Here is a 15682-nt window from a genome sequence, read left to right as displayed (position 1 = left end):
AGCGCAAGGTTATTCAAATCCCTCCCCTGCCGAGGCAGTCTCTTTCAATTTGTTCAGTGGAAGCATTTCACGCCTCACCTGCAGACCGACTGTTTCCTGAAGAAGGAGGGACCATCGAAAAGTTTGAGCACAGCAGAAAGCCAAGCCCGGATCATGCCTCTTGTTTTACTGCTTCTCCCCCACTGAGGCACACCAGGAGGGAGTTTTCGGAGAGACTGGTGATCCTGTTAGCGTCTGAGCCGCAGACAGCAAGCCAAGGCTGGAAGGAACAATACAGCCCTCTTCGTGAACTGGTCCTGCTTTTTTTCGTTTTTTTTTTTTTTTGCTCTTTTTACAGTACAATGGGAGGCTAAACTCACACTCAAATAGCAGTGCTGGGGATGAGTCAGTCTTCGCTGTTGTCAGCTGGAAGAAGGATGAAATTACATCGCTTATCAGCCACGAGCCAGCAGGGGAGGTGGCTGCAGGACCTGTGAGCCAGGCTGAGCCCGAAACAGGGATGTTCCCAAAAGCCTCAACCTTTTGCTCAATTCCTACACACGCTCAGCGTTGCTTCAAAACCTAAAAACAAGCTAAACATCTGCTTGCAGAGACAGCAATCTGCCTACAGAGGAGAAAACTCGTTGGGGGTTCGATGACAATTTTAGCACCAAATTGTGACAAGTTCTTAATGTTTTCAAGCTAGAAGTCCTGCAGGGTCAATGGACATGGACTCACTGATCATAATGTCTCTGAATGATCACACCCAGCTCTTGTCTGGCCGTCTGGTTAAAGATCTGTATTACTCTGACCCTGCTCTAAAGCCAAGCCAACATTTTACAGCTTCATTTTATAGGATGGAAAATACTCCCAAAGCTGCAGAGCAGTAAGAGCAGAAATGGGGACGAGCATGGGCAGAATGAACGCTCAAGGATGGTCATTTGGGGAGAGATGATGGATCACAGGGCAACATCCATGTTTCTGATGGACTGACTGAAAATCAGACATTATAGTTTGACCCCTTTTATAAACCAGCGCCTCTGCCCTCGCTGCCATTGCAGCAGCCTGGCTCCACCTTAGGCACTGCCACCTTTCCCACGTTGCTGTTTCCTCTCCCAGTTCTGGCCAGCAACCAAAAAGCAGCCGGCCAGCAGGGTCTCACAGTTGACAGGCCAGCTAACAAGTCCAAGACGTGAAGCAGCTGAGCAACTGAAACCATTGGTTACAATTACTTGCAGCAGAACCATGCCTCAGCCGCTCCACATAAATCTCAGTCCGCTGAGGTTTCCCCAAGTCCTCCCATGTTAGCACTTATTAATGACACCTATTCCCTCACACGCCTCCCTCTCAAGGTGCAAGAAGGAGAAGCCTGTCACAAAGAAAGAGCCACCCGATGTATTGGAGAAGACATTTCAGGAGCACCTCCCGGCTCCGAAGGCAGCTCGTGCTGCAGCCCTTTGCCCGCAAGAGAGGCGAGCGTGCTCCTGGGGCACGCTTAACCCCGAGAAGCCGCGACTCACCGGCATTTCCCTTCCGTAATTTGGACCGTAGCAGGCTGCGTAATGCCAGCTCAGGCTCAGTGATTCACGTTGGAGTGGGTATGTGAGAGATCGCCTCTTACCCAAATAGGTATAATTTTGGCTGACAGCTGTAATGGGCATCGGAGCCTTGCTCTCCGTGCGAGATTCAGCCAGAGATCGCTGCAACCTTCGCGAGGCCCAGCTCTCTGCCTGGAATACAAAGGGAGCAGCTGGCACTGAGATCGGTGCTTCAGGGACTGCAAGCTCAACAAGGCGGCTGCCTTCCCAAACGGCAAAGTAAAACAGATAAAGGAGCTGCAGGCTAATTTGATGATTTAATCGATACGATAATTCTATTAATTCAATAGTTTGATACAAAGCCACTTCCTTTCTGTTTGATTTACCTGAGAGAACTTCATTTCAGAATTTTCATAGCTTAGTTGATCGAATACATAAAACAGAAAACGTGTTACTCAGATGGATTTTCTTTAACTGCGAATTGCAGGAGAGGCAGAGCGAGCAATGACCCAGCAACCACGCAGCACGGCCCCGAGATTCCCACCTACAGTCATCACACAGCCCTCTAGAGGTTCATCCCAAATGCAGGATGTTTCCCGGGCTGTGGGGCAGACGTACCAGGAGCGAAGCCAGCAGAGAAGGGAGGTGCTGGTGCACCCACGGCCTCGTGTTCCACCTCTTCTGGAGGTTCGTGTCCCACATCCAACACGGGGTCCAGCCACCTCTGGTGAAAAAGGACTGCTGTCAGGTTTATAGTTGTTTCCATTTATAGGAAGAAGGAGTAATGAAGTGTCTTCCTTCGGGAGGCGCCTTTTTTTAGCTGTCGAACTGTTTTAACCTTGTTTCCTAAGGAAGCAGCAGCCAGAGAAGCCAATGAGCACTCCCACCGCCCCTGCCCAAAGGCACGTTCACATGGTGAGCACCATCCTCCGTGGCACCAACTCGGAGAGAGCCACTGCAAGAGGCTGACAAGCCATGGTAGGAGCCTGCCAGGCTGCAGGAGCCCCTCCACAAGGCAGGGAACAGGCATCGTCCACCCTCTGTCCCAAAGGTCCCCCCGTGCTGCTGGGCAGAAAGGAGAAGAGCAGCTCCCGGAGCTGGAGGTCTCCCCTTTCCCCGGGGCGGGCAGCAGCCTTACGGCAATAACACACACAGGCACGCAGTAATTCCCAGCGTCACCACAGCCTGCTTTCAGGATTATCTTTTTTTTTTATTCCCCTTTCCCCACTTGACAATTAGCCAACGCCTGACACTGCCAGCAGAGATGCGGTAAAGGCAGCGGCAGGTCAGCCTCCTTCAAACAATTCCGGGGTCTTCCTGCCAGGTCCCTCTCCGGGTACCACCATCCCTCCAGCAAGAGAGAAAAGCCTCTAAATTAAAAAGGTCTGGACAGCAACCCACCAGCTCCCACTCCTGCCCTGATCAATGAAGCTTGCTAATTAAAAGCAGTTGACCTGAGCAAAGAGCGGCTTGGAGATTAGCCTGAGGGAGACAAGATTTAAGAATTAAATTACTTGACTGGTCTGTTCCATTTTATTCTACAACCCTGGTTTTCCCTCCTGCCACACATAGGTAAACGGTGATTTTGAGGACTCGGTCCCAGTTTGTAAGGGCACAGAGCAGAGAACGAGGCCCTGCTGTTTAATCCACCGCCAACAACCCCGTCCGTGTGCTCGGGGCTGTCAGAGCACCTCTTGTCTGAGTGCCAGGTGACAACTGCAGAACAGCCGGGGGGCACCTCACTTCTCCAGCTTGATTAACTGGTCCTTTTCACCCTGCCACGGCACCAGGACCGCGAGCAAACATGCAAGCAATTCCCCTGACGCTTGCTCCGACTCCATGGCCGGGGCCTCGCTGATGTATTCATCCCCGCCTGTAACCCCGGGGAGATTTATGCCTCGCAATCCAAGGGGGCGACCACCACCCAAAAGCACGAGTGCCCAGGTCAGGTCCCCATCATCCCATCGACCAGTGAACCGCTGGTTTGAGAATCCCACCGCAGAGGGCTATAAAACAGACGGGAAGCTCTAAAGCTTCACCGCACATAGCAAACACGCTGGGTCTCGTGTCTGGGGCCTCGCACTGTGCCCTGGAAGAACAGCAAAGCAAACAGAGGGCTGCGCTCTTCGGAGAGCTCTCACATCTAATTTTCAGAGTTGCTCTGCCCTGCTCACGTCAGTGGGAGCTGCAGAGCCTCTGGAAACCCTGCTAATAGGAGGCAAAGGAGAGGAATGTAACGCTTCCTCGCTTCGGGAGAATTGGCTGGAAACGTGGCGTTGTTTCATCCGTACGAGAAGAAATTCTGGTGCAAATATGAAATAGGTTCTCCTTCAGATGGTGATATTTGAGGACCTTCACCACAAAATATCTGTAATGGAATTTGCCCAGAACATATGCATTTGCACAGGGAGAAAGAATATTCCTGGGAGAAAAGAGCAGTTTCCTCACAGAACGCTCGGGGGTTTGTGTACGTTCCGCATATAATCTTGGCACTCGTTTTCTTTTTAAAATCACTGTGTTGGAGTTGAGGGGGATAAGACCAAGAAAAGGAGCCGTGGCAATCTGCTGTGCATAACTTATTAATCCACTGCCCTGTTCCCTCCCGCATCCCTTCTCTTTCCCCATTCCAGACTCTTCCTTGCTGGGATGCTGCAGCCCCAGCCTGGGTGACTCCCTGGGCATGTGCTTGCTTCTGGAGGAGGTTGCTTCTGGATAAACTGCTCTCGGGGTCCTAGGTGATGTATCCGACGGTGGTGACACACCTGGCCCTCCTCTCCCATTCAGCTCTGGCATGGCTGCAGGGACTAAAGGGTTCTCCCCATGCTCCTGGCCAACCTTCAGCTTTCCTTCCTCCACGGTTATGTCCTCTTCTTCTCACCATCATGCAGCCTGCAGCAACCTGCTATTTCCCAGCCAGCATGGTTTGGATGTGCCTGAGACTGGACTGAATGTCAGTGCAAGGCAATTTCTATTGCAGCTGCAACTCCCAGATTAAAATAATGCTGTATAGCTTCCTCCAGTCCTCTTAAATATACTGTCTGTAGGGTGACACAAGGAAGTGACTGTATAGCATCCAGCAAGAGGAGCTGGTCATGAATTATGACCCTAACGTACTACCATCAGAAAAAAATAAAAATGCCTACCTGCAAATGCCAACCAAAGGAAAAATAATACAGCACCAGAAACGTAAGCAGAGCCAAGCTGCATCCCAACGAGCCAGTAATCCGTGTTCCTCTCCACAGAGGAGGGTAAGTGCGTGGCAGCAGACGTGGAGTCACACACACCTCACTGCAAAACCACAGATCGGTCCCAAAGGTGCCTGAAGTGGGGAAAGGCCGTACAGCTTGTGGGGGGCAGCTAGCCTATGTGGACGTGGTGGCTGATGCATTGCTTACACAAAGGTGTCTGAGGTGTACCCAAACGCTGTCACTCAGAGCGTAAGCCCTAATTCCCCTGCTGCTGTCACCAAAGTAACCCCTCGCTTTCATCACCGGGAGGGAGCCGATTGCAAAACCAACCACATTTTCTTCTGAAGGGGAGAAATTTCGTCGGCACGCAGAAAGCCATCCTCATCTGACTTGTGAAGAAAGAGATTTCTTTCAAGAAAGCTCTTCTCTCCCGTGACACCTCCCTCCTGCCCAAGGCGAGAGAAGTAGAGGAAGGCGTGAAGCGAAGCGATGCTGGATAGTCCATCAGAGCAGGGTGCTGAGCTACAGTCCCTTCCAGCTACCTGGCTGAAATTCAAATGCTGGATTAGTGTCTCTGGCACATTCTTAATAGGAGGCAAAGGAGAGGAATGTAATGCTTCCTTCCGGCCTTGCAGATCTATGAACCTCTCCCAGGTAGCAGACAGTCTGGCCCATCAAACGGAGGCTAGAATCAGAAATGAGGCCCATTTGTCAGATAAAATACCCAGGTCCGAGGAGCCAGGCTGAATCCGTATCAGGCAGAGATGCTGTAACAACACGGCAGCAGCTGGGAGCCCCAGTCAGGTGAAGGTCAGGGCTGCTTGGCATTCAGTGCAGTCACAGGCCTCTCAGAAATCCAAAACGAGCAGAGGACGAACACCTCCCCTTGGCAGGCTCGCTCCCCTCCAGCTGCATTTGATGGGCTTTGAAGGTTGGGAGCTCGGCAGGGCTGGCCGCAGCGAAAGGGGGAGGAAAATGGGCATATGGCGGGAGAGGTTAATCCTTAAAAACGGAAAGTGTTTTTGTTCATCTTCCCTTTGGTCACCAGGGTGGCGCCAGCTGTGACTTGTGCGCTGGGACTAAAAGGAAAACTCCAGCTGGAGCTCTCGAGAACTGGAGCCACTTCTGTGTCTTCTTTACACCGAATTATGGCTTCCGTAAAAATGAGGGTGACAAGCCCTGGAGGTGCCCTTTAGCCATGTAACAGGAAAAGTACCATGAAAGACAGACCTTGGTAAAACACGATCGAAACAGGATGCACACAGCATCCCTCCGGGTCCGTAACAGCTTGCAGCCACCCAACGGCTCTGGGCAGGGCTTGGGCACTGTCTCCTGCCCAGAGCCCTTCAGTGGGTGAAAGCAAGCAGGAGGGCTGCTGTTGCTCCCAGATTTGGACATATCCCATTTCTGCCATCAAATCCCTACAAACGCAGAGCTTTTCCACCTCCCCGCTTGGACACCTACGAGGACCAGCAGCTGGAAGCCCCTTCCCACTGCCAATCCCAGCGCCGAAGGACCTGCCATCTGCGCGGCAGCCTGCCTTCTGCACTGATTTGTTAAGTTTTTTGCCCTGATTGCACGCCTCGGGCAGGCGACAGTTGCTTTGTGCAGGACTTGGAGGGGGGAAGTTTTACAGCTTGGCTGCTGCCAACGCACAGATGTTACAGGCTGGGTCACGGCAAGGTGCTAAAGGCCTTCAGAAATGTTGCAAAGCATTAATTATGTTCCCGCAGCTGTTCTTTAACCCTCGTACGCTTCTCCTTTCTTCCAGGGGCTGCCAGAATGACAACTGTGAACGGGAAATCAAAGCAGGAGGCTTTGAAGGGAAGCAAAGCAGAGACGCTAAAGGTTAAGAGAAACAGCACTCTGAAAATAGGCTTTTTTTAAAGCCGCTTGTCCCTGCCATTTTCTGGAACGCCTCCTCCTCTCCCACTTGGTGCAGCGCTGAATCCAAACAGCACCCAAGGAGTGACAAAGAGCCCACCCAAAACCCGAGGCATCGCGGAGAGTGCCTTAGCTGGGAGGTTGGTCCGTGGAAAACCCTTTGTTCAAGGGAACGGTCAGCGGGGTGGGGGCAGACCTGGAGATGAGGGCACACTGCAGCCCCTAGGTGGGAAAAAGGGTGTCCCTACACATCAGAAACACCCCGTTATGCCCAGTAGGACCAGAGCTGCAGGGAGCTGGAAGGTGGTGCAGCCCCAGAGCATAACCCGACAGCCCAAAACCAAACTGCTGTGCTGGGCCCAGGCTCAGAGCTTCTCCCATCCCTGCTCTGAAGGTGGGGAGCAGGCAGGGTGAGGACAGCACCCAAGCGGGCTTACCTGGAAGACACGGGACCTCATTCCGTGAGCATTCAATAACCTGAAGCTACTGCCAAGAAAGCGGGTCCACAACCTATACACGGTGCCCTTCAGAGATGCCACCATGGGAATGACAAACCATAAAGGCTTTCAGCAGCCAGTCTTACGAGCCCTGCTGAACATCGAGGCCAGGGCTCCTGCCGGGGTTGCCCAGGGGAAGCTCTGCTGGCCCTGCAGACCCTGCTGCGAAGCCAGGCACCACTCGCACAGCCCCAGGGGCTGGGCTGCAATGCAGGGAAGCAGTCTCGCCACCACCAGCAGGCTCCCGCTTCCCCTCGCCCGAAGCTGCAGCCCGGCAGAGCAGAACTCCTTTTCAGACTCGCAGATGTTATGTTCCTGAATCATCTGCCCGCACGGCTTGGGCTGGTGAGAGGAAACGAGATTGTTTCTGGAACCCTTTGTGCTGCGGCTCTCTGCACAATGAGCTCCCGCACACTTCCAGGCTAAATAACTTTTTATGTTAGAAATGAAGTAGGGGGGGAGAAAAAAATACAGTCACAACAACAGCAAGCAAACAAGCAGAGGCTGCAGCAGCGTAACAGCACGCTCTTATGGAAAAGCAGCGCTGCTGTGCCTGCACGCACCCCAAACTGCAGCATCTTCCAGCACCTTCCACATTTAAAAAGGCAGAAAACTAAACGAAGACGACAAGCTTTGCCTGACATCTCCTGGACACATCTTCAGCCGGGGATGGTCACGACACAGCACGCTGGCCAGGACCTGAACTTGTGCTTAATGGACTCGGCTGCTGCTGCTCTCATCGGCTGCCGGCACGGGTATTAGCTCCATTGCCATCTCTGGAGCTCTGATAACTAAAAGAGCTCGATGGACAGACCTTGAAAAGAGATCCACGATAGCATTAACCACTCTGAGCTCCGGGGCCGTGTCACACCTAAGAGGGTGAAGGAGTTTCCTCCAGGCAGCTCAGGGCACTTCTCCCTCACCCAAGCGGCTGGTGCCAGCCGCTCCTCCCTTCTGGGGACACCAGCAGGAATTGGGGATCACCACCATCACCCTAGCTCAAGCTCACAGTCCCTCCATGCTGGGCATGGGCTGTCCCGGGGGAGCCAGGGGTGGGTTGTGCCCCTAACACCACGCAGACACAAGCTTCCCGCCGGGATGGGCTCACGGCCAAATGACATCAGGGAAAAGGCTTTGCCGGAGCAGCTTTCATGTTAGACACCTCTGGAAACTCCCACGTTGCTTAAATATCGAGGCAGGAGACAACATTTTCATCTGCCTAATAGAGCTCTTCAAGCCACACGCAGTCACGTGGCCGAGGCCGGCTATTTTAGAACAATGTTCAGCTGAGACTTTTGTTTTCAGCAGAATAATTTAACACCCCTCTCTCGCAGAGTACTTTTGCCTCCAGATATCAGAGCGGTTCAGAAAGGCAGGGTCAGCTATTCCATGAAGGAAAAAAATAAATAAAAATGAAAAAAATAAGGCAGCAACATAACCCACACCACCTGTGATCCCAGGAGCAGAAGCCCCTACCTGCCCCAAATCCTCTGCCCTGATGGAGGAGGCTTCTCCAGCAGCCGCTCTCCTCTGATCTCTCCGTTTCTTTTGCTAGCTTTTTTTTTTTTTTTAATCTTTTTCAGCCTCCAAGTTACTTAAATTTCGCAGAGGGGCTGACATGTTCTGATGAAGACGATCCCATCGGTGTTATTGTCTGGCTGCCAGCTCCCGGGAAACAGGCGAGGCACGAGGGCGGATGCTGTTTTTAACCAGGGGCCGCGTCTGACTCGAGCGTTCGGGGAGTTAATGAGCGCTGCGCGGCGGGAGGGAGGGCCGGGGGAAAGCAAACACAGAAAGCTTTATTTTTACATTTCGTTATTTTTGTAAGAAAGACAAGCCGGGGACTTTATGGGGGGGGGCATAAAGGGGATTGTTTAACGGCAGAATTGCAGGTTCGCGGCTGGAAGAGCCGGCTGGGACATCCTGTATGCCTGCCCCGGGACAGCCAAGGTATTCACACAGACACGCTGCAAACCTAGGGGGGCAGCCTCTGCTGCCCTCCCCGTGCACGGGGTGGGTCTGCACGATGGGGTTAGGGGTCTCCAGGCTGTGCAGGCACCCTTGGAGCACCCACGCCAGCTCTGGAAGAGGCTCAGGCCACTCGGGGAGCTCAGCACCACACAGGCTAAGGTCAAACCCAGTTGTATCTGGCTGGAAAAGGTGGATAGGAGCAGCACATCTGACACTACTCCCCTTAAAGCAGCAGGGAACAGGTTAAAGGAGGAGATTTATAGACATATATCTTTGCCAGAACCACCAGGTGATCATGTGTACACATTTCTCTACTCTAAGACCTAATTTTCCACCATTTCCCTTGATTTGCTGTTCCTTTTCTCCCATTTCCTTGATTTAGGGCCCAATTATTTCTTGTCCTCTTGCCAGTGAAACAAAATATTTCATAAGCACTCCTGTCGTCTCCCCCCACTCCCTCCCTCCTCTGGATGCTGGTTTCAATGCCTGACTCATGCCTCGTGTTCCGCAAAATTTAGAGTATTTTAGTGAACACCTAACGATGATTTTACCATTTTTCACAGCGATGCAAATGGGATCTGGCACCGACGAGCTCCGTGTTGGAATTTAAGCGATTCTGTGGCCCCCGCAGCTCTGGCAGGCCTTTGCAAAGCAGTCCCTGGGGACTGTCACCTGCAGACGATTTCCTTCTGGTGAGGCTGTTTGCGTCCTTCAGCAGGGACGAGCCCCGCGCTCTGTGCAGGGATGGGAAGAAGGCAGACAGGAAAACTCTGTGGCTCACCTGGATCCTGAGCAATACGCAGATGTAAGTGGTTTGAGCGCAGTTTCCACGCAAGGGTAACATCAGTGAGAGCAACAGGACTGTGCTAACACAGGGCAACGCTCTGGCTGGGCTGTGCCAGAGGCTGGGTTTGTCGGGTCCACATCAGCCCTGGGTGCTGCTGCATGGAAGAGCTGGGGGCTGCCACCCCTGCCCGGGCAGATCCTTGTCCATCAGCTTACAGACAAGTTCTGCCCTCATTAAAAGGAACCGTACAGAATCTGGAAAGGACAACACTGCCTGTCCCTGGTGGGCCCCTGCTCTAATATTCCAAGTACAATCAAGTCTTCGCAGTGGTTCATCACAGAAGGAGCCCTGAAGCCCACCCCTCACTGCAGCAGAGGACAGACTGAGGTATGTCAGAGCGCTGAGCGCCAGCCCTCGGGAATAGCTCCAGGCAAACGCTCTCCTCTCCCCTTGGAGCAATGGTTTTACAACAGCTTTCCATCCTTCTCCTCCCCCTGCCCGGGCCCGTACACGCACAGCATATAGCATTTCTATAGCATCCTCCTACCAGTTCCCATAATCATTTCCAAACCTGTCACAATACAACACAACCATGAAAAAGACAGTTAAAATGCTATTTCAATACTGGCAACCTTTCTCAGGGAGATATATCGGTAAAGTTTGGTGAGGAAGCTTAGGGGAACGACAGCACAGATCAGATCAGAGATTCCCTAGCCTGTGAGGGGGGCGAAAAAGCTGTTTGCTCTGAATCAAGCAGAGCGAGGACTCAAAACTGTGTCTCCTGTGTTCTGAACTCATGTCCCATATTCCAGCTCTCACAGCCTTTCCCATAGCCAGAGTCTCTTCAATGCACACACACACAGCAAGGGGCATCTCGAGTGGTTCCAGTCCTTCCAGCGGCTGGTAGCAAGAAGGAGGAAGGATCCTGAGAGTCTGGAGAAGAGGATGTAGAGGAAGGGATAGGAAGAGGCACTCTGTGGCAAACCCTCCCAAGTAGTTCAAGCTACGTCTGCTTTTGACCCAAAACAAAAATTCCCACAGCGCATGGAATAGTTTCCAAAAGTGATTTTGGAAATCTGGCTCCGTGCTCAGCCATCAGTGACGGGGCCAAGAAAGTTGGACACACGCTGGGAGACACAGAGCCCTGCCAGAGACCAGGCCCTAAAGCACCACACCAGAAAGCCCCAGGCAGGTTAAAACAACATTCGCAGACCCAAAGCGGGCAGCGGGCTCCAGCCTTAGCACCTGAGGCCACGGCTGGACAGGTTGGGCTGGACGATGCTGTTTAGCCACACTAAACTTCTTGCTGCTCTGTTACGGCGTTGGGCTACTTCTCTCCAAAAAGCCTTGCAAAGCAATCAGCCACCAAACGCCACAAGAGAGAGATCACTGCTGACACAAGAAGGGACGGGCATCCCTTTCCTTACCCTCATATGATCAGCCCTGCCAACTGCGCTGGCCTGGGGCTTGCTTGATTAACGTCACTTCTAATTCCTCGTGCGGACGGGCTGGCTGGCAGCACCCCTCTGGGTGAAGCTGGCTCACCCTACGCCCTGTGCAGCGCACCAGCTTCCCCCCGAGGTGCCTGCCAGCCCCCTAAAGCCAGCATCGGACAGTTCACATTCCTGCCAAGTGCCAGCACGGGGCTCAACATCCCCGAGAAGTAGTAAAAGCCGGCCAGCGGGGCAGCTTTATATTGGATAGAGATATTCTACCCTCTAAAGTGTGTTTGGAAGGACTGTTACACTCCTTCCCTCCTCCTTCCTTAGAGGAAAGGAGACAAATGTCTGGTCAGGTGTTCATAGCCCAGGGCAAGGGAAGCACCGCACCCTAAGTGACAGCTAAAAAAAGTACTGGAGAGCAGAGCTCGGGCACAGGCAGGCACTGCTCACGCAGCTGGCTCGCCCTGCCAATGTGCCATCAAACCCAAACCACCTCCGGCAAGCCCAGTGCGGGTCCTTCGCAGCATCCCCCCGCAGCCCAGGGGCTGAGATGCTCATTAGAGCAAGCGTAGCCCTGGCCCTGAACGGCACAGGAGCTGTGTTTGGTCCTTGGAGAGCTCACTAAGCTAGTACCTCTGCATGAGACGGGTGCCTGTGCACCAGAACCTAAATATAGCTTGAAAAAATAAAATCAGGCTCTACTCCATCGGAGCAAGAGAGAAGTCTTCAGAGGGTAAACCAAGACAGGAGTGTTTGCTCAGATTTATGGGGAGCCTGAATAACAACTTGGAGAGATCTGAACCAAATCCATCCCCTCGGTGGAAGTGCAACTACATAACCCTGAAAGTCTAGCTCTAACGTCCTTTGCTGCCTGCCAAAATCCACAAAGAGGGGACAAAAGGTCCCTTAATGACCTTCATCAGTGACTCAGATGACAGGACAGCGCACTGCCTGCAAGGCTGTGGATGAAACAAAGCGGGGAGAAATGGTCAGCAGCCCAGATGGCTGCGCTGCCATTCAGGGGGACCTCGACAGGCTGGAGAACCTCAGCAGGAACCTCAGGAAGATAAAGCCCCACGTGTGGGCAGGCACAACCCTGTGCACCGAGAAGAAGGAGCAAAGACGAGGGAGCCAGGGTCCTCTCAGTGGTAACAGGCACGAACAGAAATACAGGAAATTTTGTTTAAACACAAGACCTTCTTTACCGTAAGGGCAATGAAACAGCTGACCAGGCTGCCAGAGAGGCACCCACCCCTGGAAGTTCTCCAAGTCTGCTTCCCTGGAGATACTCAAGTGCTGCAGCTCCACCTGACCCTGCTTTGCACAGGCAGGTTGGTCTAAATGATCCCTAGAGGTCCCTCCAACATCAGCTATTCTGCAATTCTGTTGGACATGGGATTCATGGCACCCTGTCTTGATGCTGGGAATAGGAGGAATGTCGCTAGGGCCACCGCAGCTCTTCCATCCCTTGTCCCACCTTGTCTGATTTCTAGCAAAGGGCTGGATTCAAAGAGCTCTGGCACTTTCCCCAAAAGGAGTTGTCAAACACTTGCAGGCTTCAACCTTGGGAAAGCAGATATCTGCCAGAGATGAGCTTTTCCATTCATCTGCGGGATGGATCAGATCACAAGAGCAGGGGCAACAGAAATCCTACAACACGCAAGGGCTCATATGGCAAAACATCTCCCAGCCCTTTATTTGCAAAACTGCGGCAAAAAAAAAAAAGACACCACGAGAAAGAAAGATGAAACTTGGTTTACTGGACCCTCCTGATGGAGCTCTAGTGCCTAAGATCAAAGATTAGTTGATTAAAATCCAATTTCAAAGCTTATTAACTTTTGAATGAGAAATGCTGCTATGGTGAGCTAACTCAGGCAGGCTATTTCTGGCTTGGCAGAAGTGGCTGGCAGGGAAAAACAGCTCTTCGCTTATCAGCATCTAGCTTAGACCCGGACGAAGCAGGCAAATCCGACCTCCCCAGACCACTCTGAACAAAGACAAAATGAGCAGAGGGACTTCCCTCAAGTCAATATAGCACAGCAAAGTACAGGGCTAGCTCAGAGACGCAGAGAGCTCCATCCTCAGAGCGGAGGCAGCACCACGAGCAGCTCTGTCCCCCTGTGCCAGGGCCGAGATCGCCTGGCCCTGCTGCCAACCTAGGCAGACAGCCAGCAAAGCTGAGATCTCCTTCTTGCCACCAGGTTTCATCCTCAGGGATGTAAATCCCTCTCCCAACCCGAGATTTCTCCAGCCCCTGTCCCAGGATGTTTTACAGCATGCAGGGTACCATGTGGACCTGTGTCCTGGAGCTTCGGGGTTCACACATTCCTTGTCCCAAGAACAAATCAGGGGTAAGCACTGTCCCTCGGGGAGCCAGCTCATCCCATCCCCTCCTGCTCGAGCTGCCCCTCGCAGTACTGCCTGCAGAGTCCCCAGCTTCTCACCTCCTTCCCACAGCAACCATGAAGACAAGAACCGAATTACAGAATCACAGCAACTTCTGCAGGCAGTACGGGTCTTTCCTCTGCAGTACAGACCTTCTCAGAACACCTCTCACCCTGGCAGAGAGTATTTAGGGCCATCCACACGCAAACAATGGGCCTCACCTCTTCTGATGAAGGACTGAGTTTATCAGGCGAGTGCAGTAGTTGTCAAGATCAAGTATTGACAGGCACTCAGGTGTGCGTGGCGAGGGTGCCAGCAAAACACATGGCATGTCCTCAAAAAGCCCCAGAACAAGCAGAGGTTAACGTCAAAGAGAGCCAGGAGAAAGACAACTCGTGCCAGTGCATATTAAAGAGAAGGCAGCAGGTTGTCTGGGTGACCAAGTTTGCTTTGGAGAGAGGCTGGCGATAGGTACCTGACAAACATCTCTCCGGGAGGCAGCTCGGTACTTCTCTCCTCTCTGCTCCGAGACTCAGACGCACGCTGTCCGGTGCAGCACACGGCTGGATGAGCCCCATTTTACTGCAGTCCTTTCACACCCAACCCCAAGCGGCCACCAGACCATTAAATGACACCCGTCCCTGGTTCAGCTGAGTCTTTCTTCTTCAGGAAAAAGAAAAAGCAGCCTTTTACAGCCTGCCTCAGGTACACCGCTGGGCACGAAGGAGGTGCCATTTACCTTCCAGAGGATGAATGCTCATGGGCTCTGCTGGTCTGGAGCAACCTCCCTGCACGTTGACAGGAGCCCTTCCTCGGGATTCCTGGATCAGCCCGGATCAGCCCAGGCTTTGAGAAGAGGGAGATGGGTTATTCCCACATGCCTCGTTGTGACGGCCAAGCAGGGACCCAAGGGCTGGTGCCTCTGGGGAAGGGAGCAGCTTGGACAGCACATCCCACAGGCCCTCCCATCCCTGCCAAACGGAGCAGCAGCTCTCCGCGTGTGCTGACAGAAAGGGGGACGGCAGCACACCTCACCAACCCGCGGGCTGAAAGGGCTGGTGTCCCCCGCACAGCCTGGGACAGAGCCAGGACATCAGCAGCAGTCTTGCGCGTGCCACCCAGCCGTGCCACGCTGCGCCGCCTGCTCCCGCGGCAAGCTACGAGCGAGCTGTGAAACAGCGCTCGGAAGCGAGGACGACACCAGGGCACCCAAGCAAACGCTGAGGAGAGGTGACAGTAACAAGGAGGGTTATGTTTAGCCTCACATCTGTGCTGTTCGGAGGCTCTCTTCAGGGGGGTCGGTGGTGGGAACATCTCAAGAATAAATCTTTTACTTGAAAAAAATAAAAAAATCCAGCCTGGGAATAAAAAAGCAGTCTAAGAACAGTTCAACGGAGAGAGGCTGTTGAACAGAAGAGGCCAGAGGATGTGGAGAGCAAGCATGCAAGACCACCGGCACAGGACAGGACCTGTGGGGTGGGCAGGCACGCTCCTGCTCTGCCTGCTTCATGGTCTTGTAGGGGAAGGGTTGAAGCCCTGTGCTTCTTCCACTCCTCATGACCTTCCCTCCTTTATCAACTAGCTCCGTTCTTCCCTGAGCTCCTGCACCCCAAAGCCAGGCAGGAAGCCAGATGCTGGGCAGGAGCTGGGACCCTCTGCTGATGGTAGCCCAGCGTGGAGGACACGCCGAGTCTGTGAACCTGAGCCTCGGAGCAGAACTAGCTGCTGTAGAGTGGGGACAAACATCGCAGAGCCCTCCCGCACCTCCTCCAAAAAGCACCGGTACTTCTTTCTGTAGCCTCCCTCCATCCCAAAGCGCCTGGAGCAAACCCTACTGCAAGATCCAGTGCCAGCAGAAGAGCCCACGGTGCGTGCCCAGGACCACCCAGTGCTCTAGTGCCCACCAGGAGCTGCACGTGGTGGCAGCAGTAAACCAAACCCAGGCAGGCCCCGCAGGGACGCTGCCCTGCCACTGCTTCCGCAGCGAGCGACAGACCCCAGCCCCACTGCA

This window comes from Anser anser (assembly GCF_964211835.1).
Source record: "Anser anser genome assembly, chromosome: 8".
NCBI lineage: Eukaryota > Metazoa > Chordata > Aves > Anseriformes > Anatidae > Anser > Anser anser.
Note: the sequence above shows the minus strand (reverse complement) of the source record.